This window comes from Ictidomys tridecemlineatus, chromosome 12 (genome assembly GCF_052094955.1).
Source record: "Ictidomys tridecemlineatus isolate mIctTri1 chromosome 12, mIctTri1.hap1, whole genome shotgun sequence".
Classification (NCBI taxonomy): Eukaryota; Metazoa; Chordata; class Mammalia; order Rodentia; family Sciuridae; genus Ictidomys; species Ictidomys tridecemlineatus.
In genome coordinates, this window is record NC_135488.1 from 14,742,941 (window position 1) to 14,756,207 (window position 13,267).

At 59.4% G+C, this 13,267-nt stretch overlaps 2 long non-coding RNA genes across 2 annotated transcripts; one reads left to right on the forward strand and one right to left on the reverse strand.

Moving 5' to 3' along the window:
• Nucleotides 1-2,189, reverse strand: LOC144369541 (uncharacterized). The gene is made up of 2 exons (XR_013429335.1): nucleotides 1,842-2,189; nucleotides 1-145 (listed from the first exon to the last, which is right to left on the reverse strand). It is a non-coding gene; the product is annotated as an uncharacterized LOC144369541 (long non-coding RNA).
• Nucleotides 2,190-11,737: 9,548 nt separating this feature from the next.
• On the forward strand, nucleotides 11,738-13,214 carry LOC144369542 (uncharacterized). Its single transcript, XR_013429336.1, has 3 exons — nucleotides 11,738-11,814; nucleotides 12,460-12,512; nucleotides 13,020-13,214. It is a non-coding gene; the product is annotated as an uncharacterized LOC144369542 (long non-coding RNA).
• Nucleotides 13,215-13,267: the final 53 nt, after the last annotated feature.

Here is a 13,267-nt window from a genome sequence, read left to right on the forward strand (position 1 = left end):
TTCTCTTACAAAACGAGACAGTGTAATAAAAAAACCACAGCTTGACCTTTGTCTCTGTCTGTCCACTCCAGCTGCCATGACCGGGGCTGCGGACCCATGCCCAGACCTCAGGCGGTCACAGTCCTGTCTCTTCTCTGTGCTTGACCTGGGGAGACAGGAAGTCCCTCTCGTAAGGACACAGTGCTGTCACGCAGGCCCACTGTCACATCCTCATTCCACTTCAGTCTTCCCTCAGAGGCCTCATCTCCAAACATGGCCATCCTGGAGGTCCCAGCTTCACCATGTGGCCTTGGGGACAGGGGCACTCAGTCCATGACACAGGTAACCATCTCCCAGCCAATATCCAGGCTGAGTAGGAGGCCACGTTGGCAAGGCCTGAGAGGGGTCCACTCTGGGGCAAGGGAGATACGGGGTCAAGGGAAACCCCAGGTCTCTGGCACAAGCCACCGTGGATGGAGGTGCCCTTCCCCCCACGTGTGCAGTCACACGCTCTTACACACCATGTATATTAAAACACACGTTTACACTCACATGTGCACCACATGTGCACACCTAGATAACACGTGGGTTTCACGCACACCGATATGTGCGTACATGTCACACATGTGCATTCACTCACAGTGCGTGTCCACACACTCATAAGGCCTGTTTATACTCGCCCTCCACACACCCCACGTTGACCCACAGTCCACATGTACATACATGTATGTCCTGCACATGGCCACACACACCTTTCCCCTCCCTAGGGACAGAGGCAGGCCTCCTGTGGGGGCAGGGGACGCTGACTGTTTTGGACGTGGTGACATGTTGAGACACAGAGTATCTGTGGGTCACCCTGGAGAGGTTAGGGACAGGCCACAGAGAGGCTGGGGGCCAGAAGCCCACCCAGTGCTTTGGAGCTGAGGACGGGGATGGTCGGCCTCCGGGTATATGACACCGTCCAGGAAAGAGGTGGAGGGACTCTGAGGCCCAGGCAGCTGGCAGGGATTCCTTTGTCCCTCAGCCATGTGACCGCTGGCCAGGAGTCCCTGTGGGCTGGAGCCCCGGGCAGTGGCTCTTGTTCCCTGTGCTTCCCTGGCTCCAGGCTCCAGGTGCACCCCCTAGGACTCAGCCTCGGCCCACTTGGCTCTGTTCTGGGTGACGTTGGGCACAGTTGGTCACAGGCCTTCCCCCTCTGCTCCCTGCCCCTCGGACCTCCCGAGGCTGCTGTGAAACACGGGAGGACACGGGCAGTGAAAGGCTGACCCTGTCCCGGGCTCAGCCTCCGTATGAGCGCCTGCTGGGGGCAGGGATCTCCCTGGGCCTGAGAGGGGAGGCCCTGGGTGAGGATGGCACTCCAGGCCTCACAGCCCTAAGGGACTGAGGCAGAGCTCTTGGCATCTGTCTACACCTGGGCCAGCGAGTGCCTTGTAAAATGCAGACCCGCGAGCTGTTGTGGTGATTTTATCCCGGGGCTCTCAGATTTCTGACCTCTTTCTCACACCATTCTGTGGACACCATCCTTTGCTCCTCCCTCGGTGTGCAGACCCCACGGTCACTGGATTCTGTATTCCACCAGAGCTCTCATACCGTCCATCATCCCGCAGACGGTGTGGGTATTAGACTGGGGCTTGGTGGAGGATCCCGGAGCTTCTGAGCAAATGAGTGGTGGGATCCAGGACAATACAGCAGAACGGGGGGGGCACTGACGCGTCCCCCTCAGTCTCCAGCTGGCTGGATGCCTGGCAAAGAAGCCGACTCCCACGGGGGCCAGCTGCTCAGGACCCTCCCATCATCGGGGCCTTACAAAACCACGGCGGCCCAGCTGGCCCCGGGCTGGGCTGGCTGAAGGCTGGACTCACCAGGACGTCCATGGAAATGAAGCTGGGCGTCCTCACAGCTGGCCTTTTCCACTGAGTCTTCTGTCAACAGAACCTTGACCCTGGGCCTGGGGGTTGGTGGAGGAGGCCACTGGGCCTGGGGGTTGGTGGAGAGGCCACAGGCCCTGGGGACCCGGCCAGAAGGAAGCTGAGCCTGGGCTCACTCTTGTGTTAATGGGCGATTCCACAATCACAGCCACTTCTCCACCTGGTTTGGTTACGGCTGGTGCCACAGAAGCCACAGTCCAGGGGACTTCGACCACGCATCTGGGGGCTGGAGGTTTGGTATCGAGGTGCAGCAGACGGGCGTCTCCGGGGTCCCTCCTGGGCTTGCGGTGCCATCTTCTTCCTGGGTCCTCACATGGTCTTTCCCGTGTGTGCTAATCCCGTCTTTTAAGGTCATCGGTCCTGCAGGAGAGGGCCACACCACAGACCTCCTTACCGTTTGTGGCCCTGGCCTCCAAACACAGTCACGTTCTGAGGACAAGGAGAGGGCGCTATGGGGACCAGCTGCCCGGGTCAGAGCTGCTCTCAGAACCAGGGACTCGAGCCTCTCGTCCTCCTCCCCATACCCTGCCCGGCCCTTCCATGTCAATGACTGAAGACACTCTGCGGTGGGGCCGGCCTGCGTGCGCCTCTCCCGGGGCTGGGGCTAAGGGGCAGCTCGGCCATTTCTCTTCCCCTCCGTCCTCTAACCCCAGAGACTGCAGATGCAGCAAGTCTGAAGGTGCTTGGAATATTTGAAAAATGGCCCCCTGGAAGCCAGAGGGGGGGAAAGGCCAGGGAGTGGCGGGTAGAAGGAGCACAAATTTCGATAGGTCACCCTTCATGCGCTCTGAGTTATTGGGCTGCTCCTTCTGTAATTTCCTCCCTGGCGACAGCCAGAGCCTTTCCCGGGGTGAGGCTTTCCCATAAATCTGGGTGGCGCAGACTCTGGTCCCATCACGCCAGGACCTGGGGCACCACCCTTACTGGCCACCTGGAGTCCCGGAGACCTGTCCTAAGACAGGACCCTTGGGGGAGAAGGCAGGAACTGGCCTGCCCCCCAGTTCTCCCAAAGTGAGCCGAGCGCCTGTCACCACCTCAGCCTGGAAACCCACACGTCACCCGCCAGCGACCTGGGAACCCACCAGAATGTTCCTTCCCCTTGATCCAGTGGGCCCCGATGGCTCCAGGCTTCTAGCCATGGCTGGGCTCTTGTGGTGGCTGGCTACGCCCGGGAGGGCCAGCCAAATCCCAGGAGCCCAGGAGCCCTGTTTCACGGGGATGGAAAATGTTCCCTGCACTCGGCAACCAGCACGGGGTCGGGAGCTCTGCTGCAGGAACCAGGGCAGAGACCAACTATCCAACAAAAGGCTCGCCTGGCCCCTGACACTCAGGGAGTGACAAGTGAGGTGCAGTGTGACAGGAACTGGGGACAGAGATGTATGCACAGATGCATTTCTTATTTCACAGAGATCTTGTGAGATTAAAAGCTGAAAACCCAACTCGACACCAGACTGCAAAGCTCCCAGTCCCTTCCTGGCTGGTGTCACAATTCTCTGCCAGAGATGAGCCCTGGAACGTCCTCAGCCGTCCCCAGGCTGCACGATACAGGCAGGACCTGCTCCTCTAAAGGGTGCACCCAGCACAGAGGGCACAGAGGGCTCAGAGGACTCAGAGGGCTCAGAGGGCACAGAGGGTGCAGAGGTGGCCCTGTCTGCAGAGCCGCGCCGTGCACATCCTGACTGCAGAGAGCACAGCATGTCAAAGGGCAGCCCCTGCTCTGCAGCGTGGGGACCGGGCAAGGACCACAGGGCACTCGGCAGTGCACCAGTGCAAAAGGCTGGACTTTTTCAACATAACTAAATAGTACCGAATGTGGACAGTTGGTTTTGCTCACAAGGCACAATTGCTGTGTCTACGGTGAAGTTCCTGGAAACAAAGGCACACGACAGCCCGCGCCTCTCTCAGCAGCCAGAGAAGTCACATCAGGACTGCCCAGCCCACCCCGCCACGGGCCCAGCACAGGGCACACAGCACGGAACTCCAGGCACAAGGCTCTCCGGCACCACTGCTCCTCTGCAGGGGCAGGAGTGAGACTTCTGTGCATCGAGCAGCAGGGTCTCCCGCACACACCAGGTGTGTGCACAAGTGTATCATGTGGTGTTTACACGTGTGCAGTCACACATACTTACACACCATGTGTATTAAAATACAAGTTTATGCTCATACACACCACGTGTGCACACCTAGATAACACGTGGGTTGCACACACACTGATATGTGCACACATGTCACACATGTACATTCACACACAGCATGTGCCCACACATGCATAAGGCATATTTATACTCACACTGCACATACACCCCACGTTTATCCACAGACCACATATGCATACCTGTATATCCTACCCATGGCCACATGCACTGTACGCACCTGTGCACACACGTGTAACACAATGCACACACATCGACACCCACACCATGTGCACACTCACACTGCAGGGTATTGTTTTACACACACACATCATGACAGGATGCACACCATGCTGGGTGAACACTCACCGTGCACGTTGGCACAGAGCACACACCCACCTTACACGCACTTTCACACCTTCCTCACACCTCCGTCATCACACCCAGCATCTCTCACTCCTACCGACACACCAGGCTGTCACACACACATACACTGCCTCACACCCACCCACACTTCACTCCACACACGCCCTCATCGACACTTCCCGAGACTGCCGAGACCCAGAGGGCCCGCACACCCGCCTGCTCACCCACAGCCCTCACACCTGGCACTCTCCTCTCCTCCCATTCCTGCTGCACACACTCACGCCGGCTCTCACACATGCTCACGGCCTCTCACCATCACACGTGCAGAGCTGAGCCGTGTGTGCAGATCAAAGGAGTGATCATGGCTGATGGACGGGGTCAGGTGAACAGGGTCACCCTGAGCAGGGGACACGCACTGTCTAGGCTTCGGTTTGGGGGGACAATGATGCCAGAGGCCAATTGGGTAGAGGCCTTTTGGTTCAGGAGCCCAGAGTGTCGATCCCTGTGCCCTCGTTCCTAGGGCTGGTCAGGGGACAGACCTGGGACCAGAGCGGGCCGGCTGCCCTTCTGATAGCAGGGCATCTGCTCTTCTCGTGGACGAAGCTTAGGGCTCTTGGTAAGACCTAAGTCCTCCGGAGCAGCCAGGTCACATTGTCACAGGGTCCTGTCCTCCACTGAGGCCCCCAGGATGGCTTTGCCTGCAGAGGACCTATGAGCGGCTCCCGTGGGTGCCAGCCCTGCTCCAGTCCTTGACCCAGGGCCAAGTCCCCCCACCCCTCCAGGGTGTTCCAGCATGTGCAGGAAATCAGTGCACAGGAGACGGGTGCAAACCACCTCTGGGGTGACTCCCGACAGCAGAGAGCTGTGGGATGGAGCTCAGGGAGGCTGCCTCTGAGGGACAATGGACACTGACCAAGCCAACAAGGGAGGAGCCATGGAGCCTTCCGGGGATGGTGCACAGGGAGGAGGGTAGAGCAAGGGCAAAGGCCCAGGGGCAGACCTCAGGAGATACCGCGCTGGAAGGGGGCAGGTGAAGCCTCTGGCCGGCTGGGGGCAACTCGGGTGATCACCGGGGGATTGGTAACTACTAGAGGCTCTAGTCACGGTCACCAGCACAGCCCAACACTGGAGCGGACGGCTCTGGAGGGGAAGGTGTGGGGTCTGCTCAGCAAGGGGTCCCTGCAGGGGTTGGGAGGGGTCCACGGAGCCTTCAGTGGGTTCCTGGCTTGGGACACACAGGAAATGGGGGGTAGACGCACACGTTGAAATATTCTCACTACACAGGACACTCCTGGCTGGGCTTGAGTCCCTGCGGCCAACCGCTGATGTCTGAGCGCCACTTCTCCGTTTTCCTGTGACTTCCCGTAACCCTCTTCCAGAGGCACCCTGCCCAGGACCGTGGCCCCTCAGCCGTGAGTCTTGACGCTGAGGTGGCCAGACGTCCAACGGCCCGCGCTGTCCACTTCTTGCCCAATCCTGGGCCAGCAGCATGGAAACAATTCCCCCAACAAAGATCAAATATTCAAAACCAGAGCGAAGGAGGAAAGGCAGGCTTTATTAAAACGCCTCCATCATCCAAACAGGCGCCTGCAGGACCTTTTTAGTAACTCATCCTCCTAGATGGAAATTATCACCCAAGGAAGAAGGCTAATAAAACTGGCGTCCCCATCAGTCAGCTTAATTCACAGCGTAGTGCTTTCCCCGGCCCATCACGGGCCGCGACTGACAGCCAGCTGAGCATCGCTGCGGTTCCCCTGGAGAAGTGCCTCCAAGGGCGGGCAGCACGGTGCAGCACTGGGCGCTGTCTCTTTCAAGTCGGGGAAGTGCCTTGAGGAGCAGTCGGCGGGGAAGGCACCCTCCCGCCCTTCCTTCCAGACAGACTCGGGCTGCACATGGCTTCTCAAGGTCTCCCCAGGTGAGTGCTCCTCGCACACCTGCAGAGGGGGAGATGGGCTTTATAACGAGGCCCCTCTGCACACAGCCGGCAGCCCCTTCTTCCCAGTGGAGCCCTCCACCAGCCTGGGCTCCCTGAGCACCCTGCTGCCCCCCATCCACATCCTGCGGGGATGCAGCTCTGGGCACTGATGACCCGGGGCTCAGAGTTACCCAAGAAGGGCCAAGGTTGGGGGCCAGGCACAATGCCCGGGATGCACAGGCCAGATGAAAGACACAGTCCCAGGCTCGAGCTAGAAACGGCAACGTCGACGCCCAGAGAAGCGTCTTCAGGACCAGACTCAGACCCAGGCCTGGCCTGGGGTGACGTGAGAGTTGGGTGGAACCTGAGGTCTCTGACGAATGGGACCCGAGGCCAGAGCGCGGGTCCCTGGAGGGGATAAGAAGGGGGTGTCGTCAACAGCTGCAGAGGGACCCTAAGTAGCCCCAGTCCCACCACAATGGCACTCTGGGCACCGACCTCCTGCTGCGGGGATGGACGGCTCCCAGGACTCCTGTTCAAACCACTCACTCCCCTCCCCATGTGTCAGTTCCTCCACCACCAGCCGAGGGGGAGGCGGCCCCAGTGTGCCCCCCTCCTGGGTCAGCCTTCAATGAAAGTGCTTTCTTTGTGCAGAACCGAGTGCTGCAGGTGTCCTGCAGGCGTCTGGTGCCTTGGGCAGCAGGCAAGCCCTGCTCCATATCAAAAGTACCCCAGGCTGGGGGCTTCACCAGCAGAATGGGTCCTCGCCAGGCTCTGGAGCCCTGTGGTCCCTGGTCAAGGTGTAGGCAGGCTGGGCCCTGTGAGCCCACGAGAAAGAGCCTGTCCCCGAGCCCCCCAGCTCTGCGTGTTGCTGGCCCTGCTGCCTGTAGGGCCGCCACCCGGCCATGGCTGTCTTTACATGGTGTCTTCCCCGGGTGTGTGAGGGTCCTTCTCCCTCTGTGCCCTTTCCGTGTCAGAGAAGAATTGTGGACAGGAGAGAAGAGGACCCCAGGTGCCCACACAGAGGGGCTGCGCCCCACCTAGGGCAGCAGAGCCCTTCAGGGAGGGGGAGCGAGAGGCTCAGGGGGTTGGTGGATGGAGACTTCTAGAAAGCACACGGCAGGGTGGGCGGGCAGGCTGCAGGCAAGGCAGAGCCACGGTCAAGGTCAGGGTGACCAGGACTCAGGGAAGGAGTGTGACTGGCAGCTGGTGGAGGATGGAGGCCTTGACCAAGACACCGGGTCCTCCTGGGCTGAGGCCGCCCTGGACGGGCCCAACCTGACATTACCAAGACCCTGTTTCCTTCTCCGAACAGCTGCAGGTCCAGGGAGCCAGGACTTCCCCCTCACGGGGGCTGCAAGCCACCCCACCCAAGAGAGAGCTCCTTTACCTTTAAAATACCCATGGGGAGGACCTCTGCAGGTCAGGGCTGGACTCAGTCAGGGGCTGCTGTCCAGGGAAGCCATGCCCTTGTCCTGGGCCAGGGGGACTCAGAGGAGCGTGGCCCTGGCCTGGTCCCAGGGCGAAGCCAGAGCACACCTCTGCAGGGCTGTCCTCCCTGCAAGGAGAGGCTTCCACCAGTGACGGCTGGGCCTGGAGGGACGACCTCATGGCCTGGCTGCTGGGCTCTGCTCCTGTCTGCCGGCCCGGCCCCCCACGCCTGTGCCAAGCACGAGCTCCAAGGAAACCAAGGGACAGGGACGAAAGCCCTGGCTCCACGTCTTCCTGACCCTCCAGCTCGACGCCCTGAAGAGGCCTCCGCTGACCAAGCGCAGTTGACCTCAACTGAACTAGGCTACGCAAGGCAGGGTGCCCCGGGCCGTGAGGGGCCCTGCTTCTCCATGTCACCTGCCTCCCACGACCCGTTCAGAGCTGGAGGCCAGGTTCCCTTCCTTGATGGACAGTTTCCCAGTGACCTAACCCGGGCGAGGCCAAGCTCTGAAACGGGAGGAGTGACGCATCTCTTCCCATTCTGCCTTCCGAGTCTGGGGAGGGAGAGTTCTATCTCAAAAGGGCTTTTTTCCCAGCTCCTGAGGGGTGAGTTGGAAACCTCAGGAAGTGACATTTTGTGGCTCCTCTAAAATGGAACAAAACCAGTGTGTGAGAGTGCAGGAGGAACAGAGAGGACGAGGGCACTTTATCAATTCCTTTTTAAAGACCTTCTGTAAGCAGCCAAGGGTTCTTCCAAATTGTGAGACAGAATGACCCTGAATCTTTGGAGGATAAAATTTTGGGCTCACTTGAGAAAAAATCCTCCACATGTTTGCACTGCCCGGTTTCTATGGGAACCTGCGAGGAGCCCCACGATGCCCGGGAGGGCTATTTTTATATGAAGCCCGCCCTTCACGAAGGAAACAGACAGGGCAGGCGGGAGGCCGGGACGACCCTGGGATGAGGCTGAAAGATGGCGCATCTGCACTCCAACGAGAGGCCAGCGTCGCGGATCCCGCATGGGCAGGCAGACGGGGCATCCCTTCTGTTTGCAAGAAGACTCTGAGCTGTGGTCACTGTGTGCCATTGCCCCTCAGGGAGGACCGCAGTCCCTAAGCTGCACCTCCAAACTGGGATCTGCAGGTGGACAGGGACCCTGACCGTGGACAGGGACAGGTGAGGGCAGGAGGTTAGTTGTGGGCTCAGAGCCCTCAGGGAGGGTGCCCAGCTGACTGGGAACAGAGGGTCCCATTTTAGGAACTGGTGCAACCCCCCCACACACAGCAGCCTGCCCTGGGCCTGCCCTGGTCACCTGACCTGGAGATGTCAACACAGGCCCTTCCCTCTGAGAAAGGAAGAGAAGGAACTTGTGCAGACAGACAAAGGACACCAGCGGCGGCCAGTGTGTGTGGCCAGCTGCAGCTGGCTCCCTGGTTCCTCCTACCCCCGCCGGGAACACGCCCTCCCGCAGCAGCCCAGCAGCCGCCAGAGTGAATACTGTGGGTCTCTTCCAGGTCACATTTCCTCCAAAATAGACCTATTTTAAAAATAATAAGTGAATCAAACAGTAACAGGAAGCTGATGAGGCTAAATGTGAGCACCTGTTTTTTTCTCTCCTACACAAGAAACGAAAATAAACTCACTGTAATGAGAATCAAGTGCAGAAAATGGTGCCTCATTAATGGAGTGCCTGGCTGATTAGCCGCGCTCCCTAGATGTCCCTGTGTCTTCTCTACTGATTGACAGCGCAGGGAGAAGAAGGAAGGGGTTCCAGTCAGGGACGACCGGCCAGGTGCTGGGCTCCATGGAGCACTGCCCCTGCTCAGCTCCCAGCACCCGGGACCTGTGGCCTCCAGCCCCGACTCTGCCCACCTGCTGTGGCCAGCAAGGGAAGGTGGCCGGGTGGGCCGCAGTGTCTCAGTGACCGCTGCATGGCTGGGACCACAGAAGACTCCCCACGCCCTAATCCAGCACACATCCCTCCCAGATGTCCCACTACGTGCTGGACACGGTCTTCCCGTGGCACCGTGAGCTCCACACAAGCGGGGGCTCAGAGCCTGGCCTCGGCCCCTTCCTCCCACGAATTCAGCAGCTGCTACGGCGGCTGCTATAGCAAGCACTTGGCCAGTTTGGGCTGGACATAGGGAACTTGTGTCAGATTCCCAGTGGGTTCGTGTCTATGGCTGCTGTAACCAAGTGCCCCAAAACAGTGGCACAAAGCAGCCCAAAGCTCTGGAGGTCAGAGGTCAGAGGTGGGTCCTGGTGGGCTACATTAGGGTGGGGCAGGCAGCCTCTCCTGGGGGCTCCGGGGCAGGACACAGCCACCAGCCCTTGCAACGTCCAGTGGTGCCCACACCCTGGGCTCAGGGCCCTTCCTCCATCCAAAGGCAGCACACCCGCCTGTCTCTCCTGCCGCCCTCTTTCTGAGACTTTCCCCGGTTCCCTATTTCACTGTGAGCACCCTGAGGTTCCGCCAAACCACCCAGAGAATCCTGGATCATCTCCAGTTGCCGCATGAGGCAAGGTAGTCCTAGAATTAGGACTTGGGCGTCTTTGGAGGATCATTATCTACCGAGCAAATTTCTATCATCAGACCCAACTGGAGATTTTTGAGAGAAAGAAGAAGAGGACAATGTTGGCTTGGTGGCGTGGGCACCCTGTGCTGTCCCCACGAAGCAGGTATTTTATCAATAAATGTTTGTGATGGAGCCTTCCTCACCAACAGGACCTGCACAAAGTGACAGCACTGTGTCATCCCAGTGACCCCCCGTGGTAGCAGCCACCAGAGCTGCCATCGCCGGCCAGCATTCAGGGACACTGTCAAACCCGCAAGGTGCTCTGCAACCGTGAGCTTCGGGGTCTGTGTTCCCTTTTGCAGAAGAGGAAATGGAAGGTCAAAGACCTGAGGCACACAGTCGAGCTCTACCCTCAATTGCCACGGTGTGTCACATGATCTACAGGGAAAGCCGCTCCCGCTGGGCCAGAAGCTCCCGGGGCTCCGAGAGGAGGTCAGCCACCTCGTGCTGCCTGACCCGGACTCAAAGTCTGCAGGTAAGAGCAGCAGCTCTGGCGCATTGGCGGCCCATAGAAGGGCATCGTGCAAAGAAGGGCCAAAGGAGTTACCCATGGGGACAGAGGGTTCGGACTCAAGAATTCCCACCCTCTGTCCCCTGTGCTGTCTCTAAGTCACTCCTTGACACGGCCCGCAGCTGCCGCACGCTCTGTCTCACGTCTACTGATGAGACCCCGTCTACTGGAAAGTGCTGTAGAAAGTCCCTCCAGGCCTGGGGCCCTGACTTGCCAGTGGAGGTCAGTGACTGCAGGTACAGGTGGAGGTCAGAGTGCAACCTGGGGCGTCCTCTCCTGCATTGTTCCATCGGGGGCTGATCATCCCCCGGGGGGGAGGGGGAAGGAGAGGGCTGAGCAGGAGCTGCACCGCGCCTTTGGGTCCTGTTCTTCTGAGCCTGATGAGAACAACGGCTGGGCTTCCTGGGAGACGGAGAGAAGCCTTCTCCTCCTGCTTTCCCAGGGGCCCAGATTTTCTGATGGCACCTGCAGGAGGGAGAGCAGGGAGGGAACCCCAGATGAGGAAGCGGCCTGGCTTGCCCACCCCGACCCGAGGTGGCACTGCCCGGGGCTGGGGGTTTCAGGCACCCACACGGAAGCCGCTATCTCACTGCAGAGGGATCAACGCACTTCCAAGACAACGGCAGCCTGTGCTGACGTGGGCGTCCAGGGCATCGCAGTGGACGGTGACCCACAAGACAGCCCGCCCTCGGGAAGTGGCCCCCGCGGGGCAGGTCCCCAGGGTACATGAAAGGAGCAGGGGACATTGCAGGTCGATTCCCCAGGGTAATGGCTGAGGTCATTTCAAAGTCACCACCAAACCAGGCAGTTGACAACCCCCTGATTCATCGATTTGCTCATTTGCAGATGTGACCTGCTGGGGCCAGGCTTGATGCCAAGTGACCAGAGCACCAGTGCGTCAGGCCTGTCCAGCATATCTTAAAACACAGAACCCAGGTTCAGCATCATTTCCTGAGAGGATGAGCTCCAGCTGCAGGTATGCTCCAGGGGACGGGTCCTTGTCCTCCAGAGTCGGTGCAGGTAGGACTTCACAGGGGGCAAGTGGCTGGGCTTTGGCTGAGGCAGCCTCTACCTTTTTCCCTAAGTCAGATTCGCGGCTCAGCACAGCCTAACGCCGTTCAGTTGCCTGCAGATCCTCCCAGGATGGGGTTTGGGTTAAATGAGATTAAACTGATGGGATTTTTAGAAGGCCAAGGTGTGGCCACTGTTTCACTGGCCACTGATTCAGCCTCCGCTTGCTGCAAGTATGCCCGTCAGTCCCCTTGGCATGGAGAACGGATGTCACACTGTGCTGAGCATGCATGGTGCAGGTACCTGGTGCCCGTGCTGCTATCCCCCCTCCCACGTCCCCTGAAGTCAGGGCAGCACTGCCCCATGGCAGACTGTCTCCATAGGGCACTCAGCAGGGGCCCCTTGGCACAAATATTTCACCAATTTCCACGAAGTCCTGGGTTTGGCTCTAAGTAGGTGGGACACGCTGATCTGTAACTGCAACCTCTACCAAGAGGGGCAGCATGCCCGGCTTGGGGATCCACCTCTCCCTGCCATGGCGGACACCCTCAGCAGTCCGGCCGCTTCTGGCCAGCCCACAGCACTGACAGATCAAGTGTTTCTTTACCAGGCAGCAGCTGATTCGTGGACTTCAAGACGGGAATTGGCTGACCACCTCTTCAGGTCAGTGCAGTAGGTCTGGTCAGCTTCACTGTGCCCCATGGGAAAGGCGGCCTGGCTGGCCTGTCCATGCAGCCTCGCTGGGTCCCACTGCAGCAGAGCCTCGCACCCCATCTTCATTAGGCTGCCCAGCAGCCTGCTCTCAAGACACAGGCAGGAAACCCCGTCCTGTACTCATGATGGCCTCGGGGTTGGACATGCACCATGCCCTGGTCCCCTCTGGCACCGGAGGCTGGCTCTCTGCAGCCTCAACCTCAGAGGGAGTCGACCCAGAGCCCCTGGAGTCAGGGGCTTGGAGAAGTGGCTCCTCCGCATTCATTCAGCCCAGACACCTCCAGTGAGCAGGCCTAGGGTCATGGGGCTGGACTCCAGGACACTCGGCATCCAGTTCAGACTTGGAACTGAGCCTCCTCTCCAACGCTGCTCCCTCCTCGTCCGCACACCCGTCGCTGCTCTTTGGAACACCTTTCCTTTGCCATATGTTACATGTATATCATTTACACATATCAGGGATTATCGACACTCAGACGGCGAAGACGGCCCTCCCCGGACCGGAAGAAGAAGCACGTGGTGGAGAGGAGACAAGGGCTCCGACAAAAGTCCACCTGAAGCCGAGAGTGACCCAGCACCAAGAGTGAGGGCCAGGGACTGACCGCCCAGTGCGCTTTCTGGATCTCTTCACCCCCCCCACGTCTTGAGGTTTGCCTCCAGGTATTTTATTCAGAATGAGCTTCAGGGGCCGCTTTCCAGTTCACAAA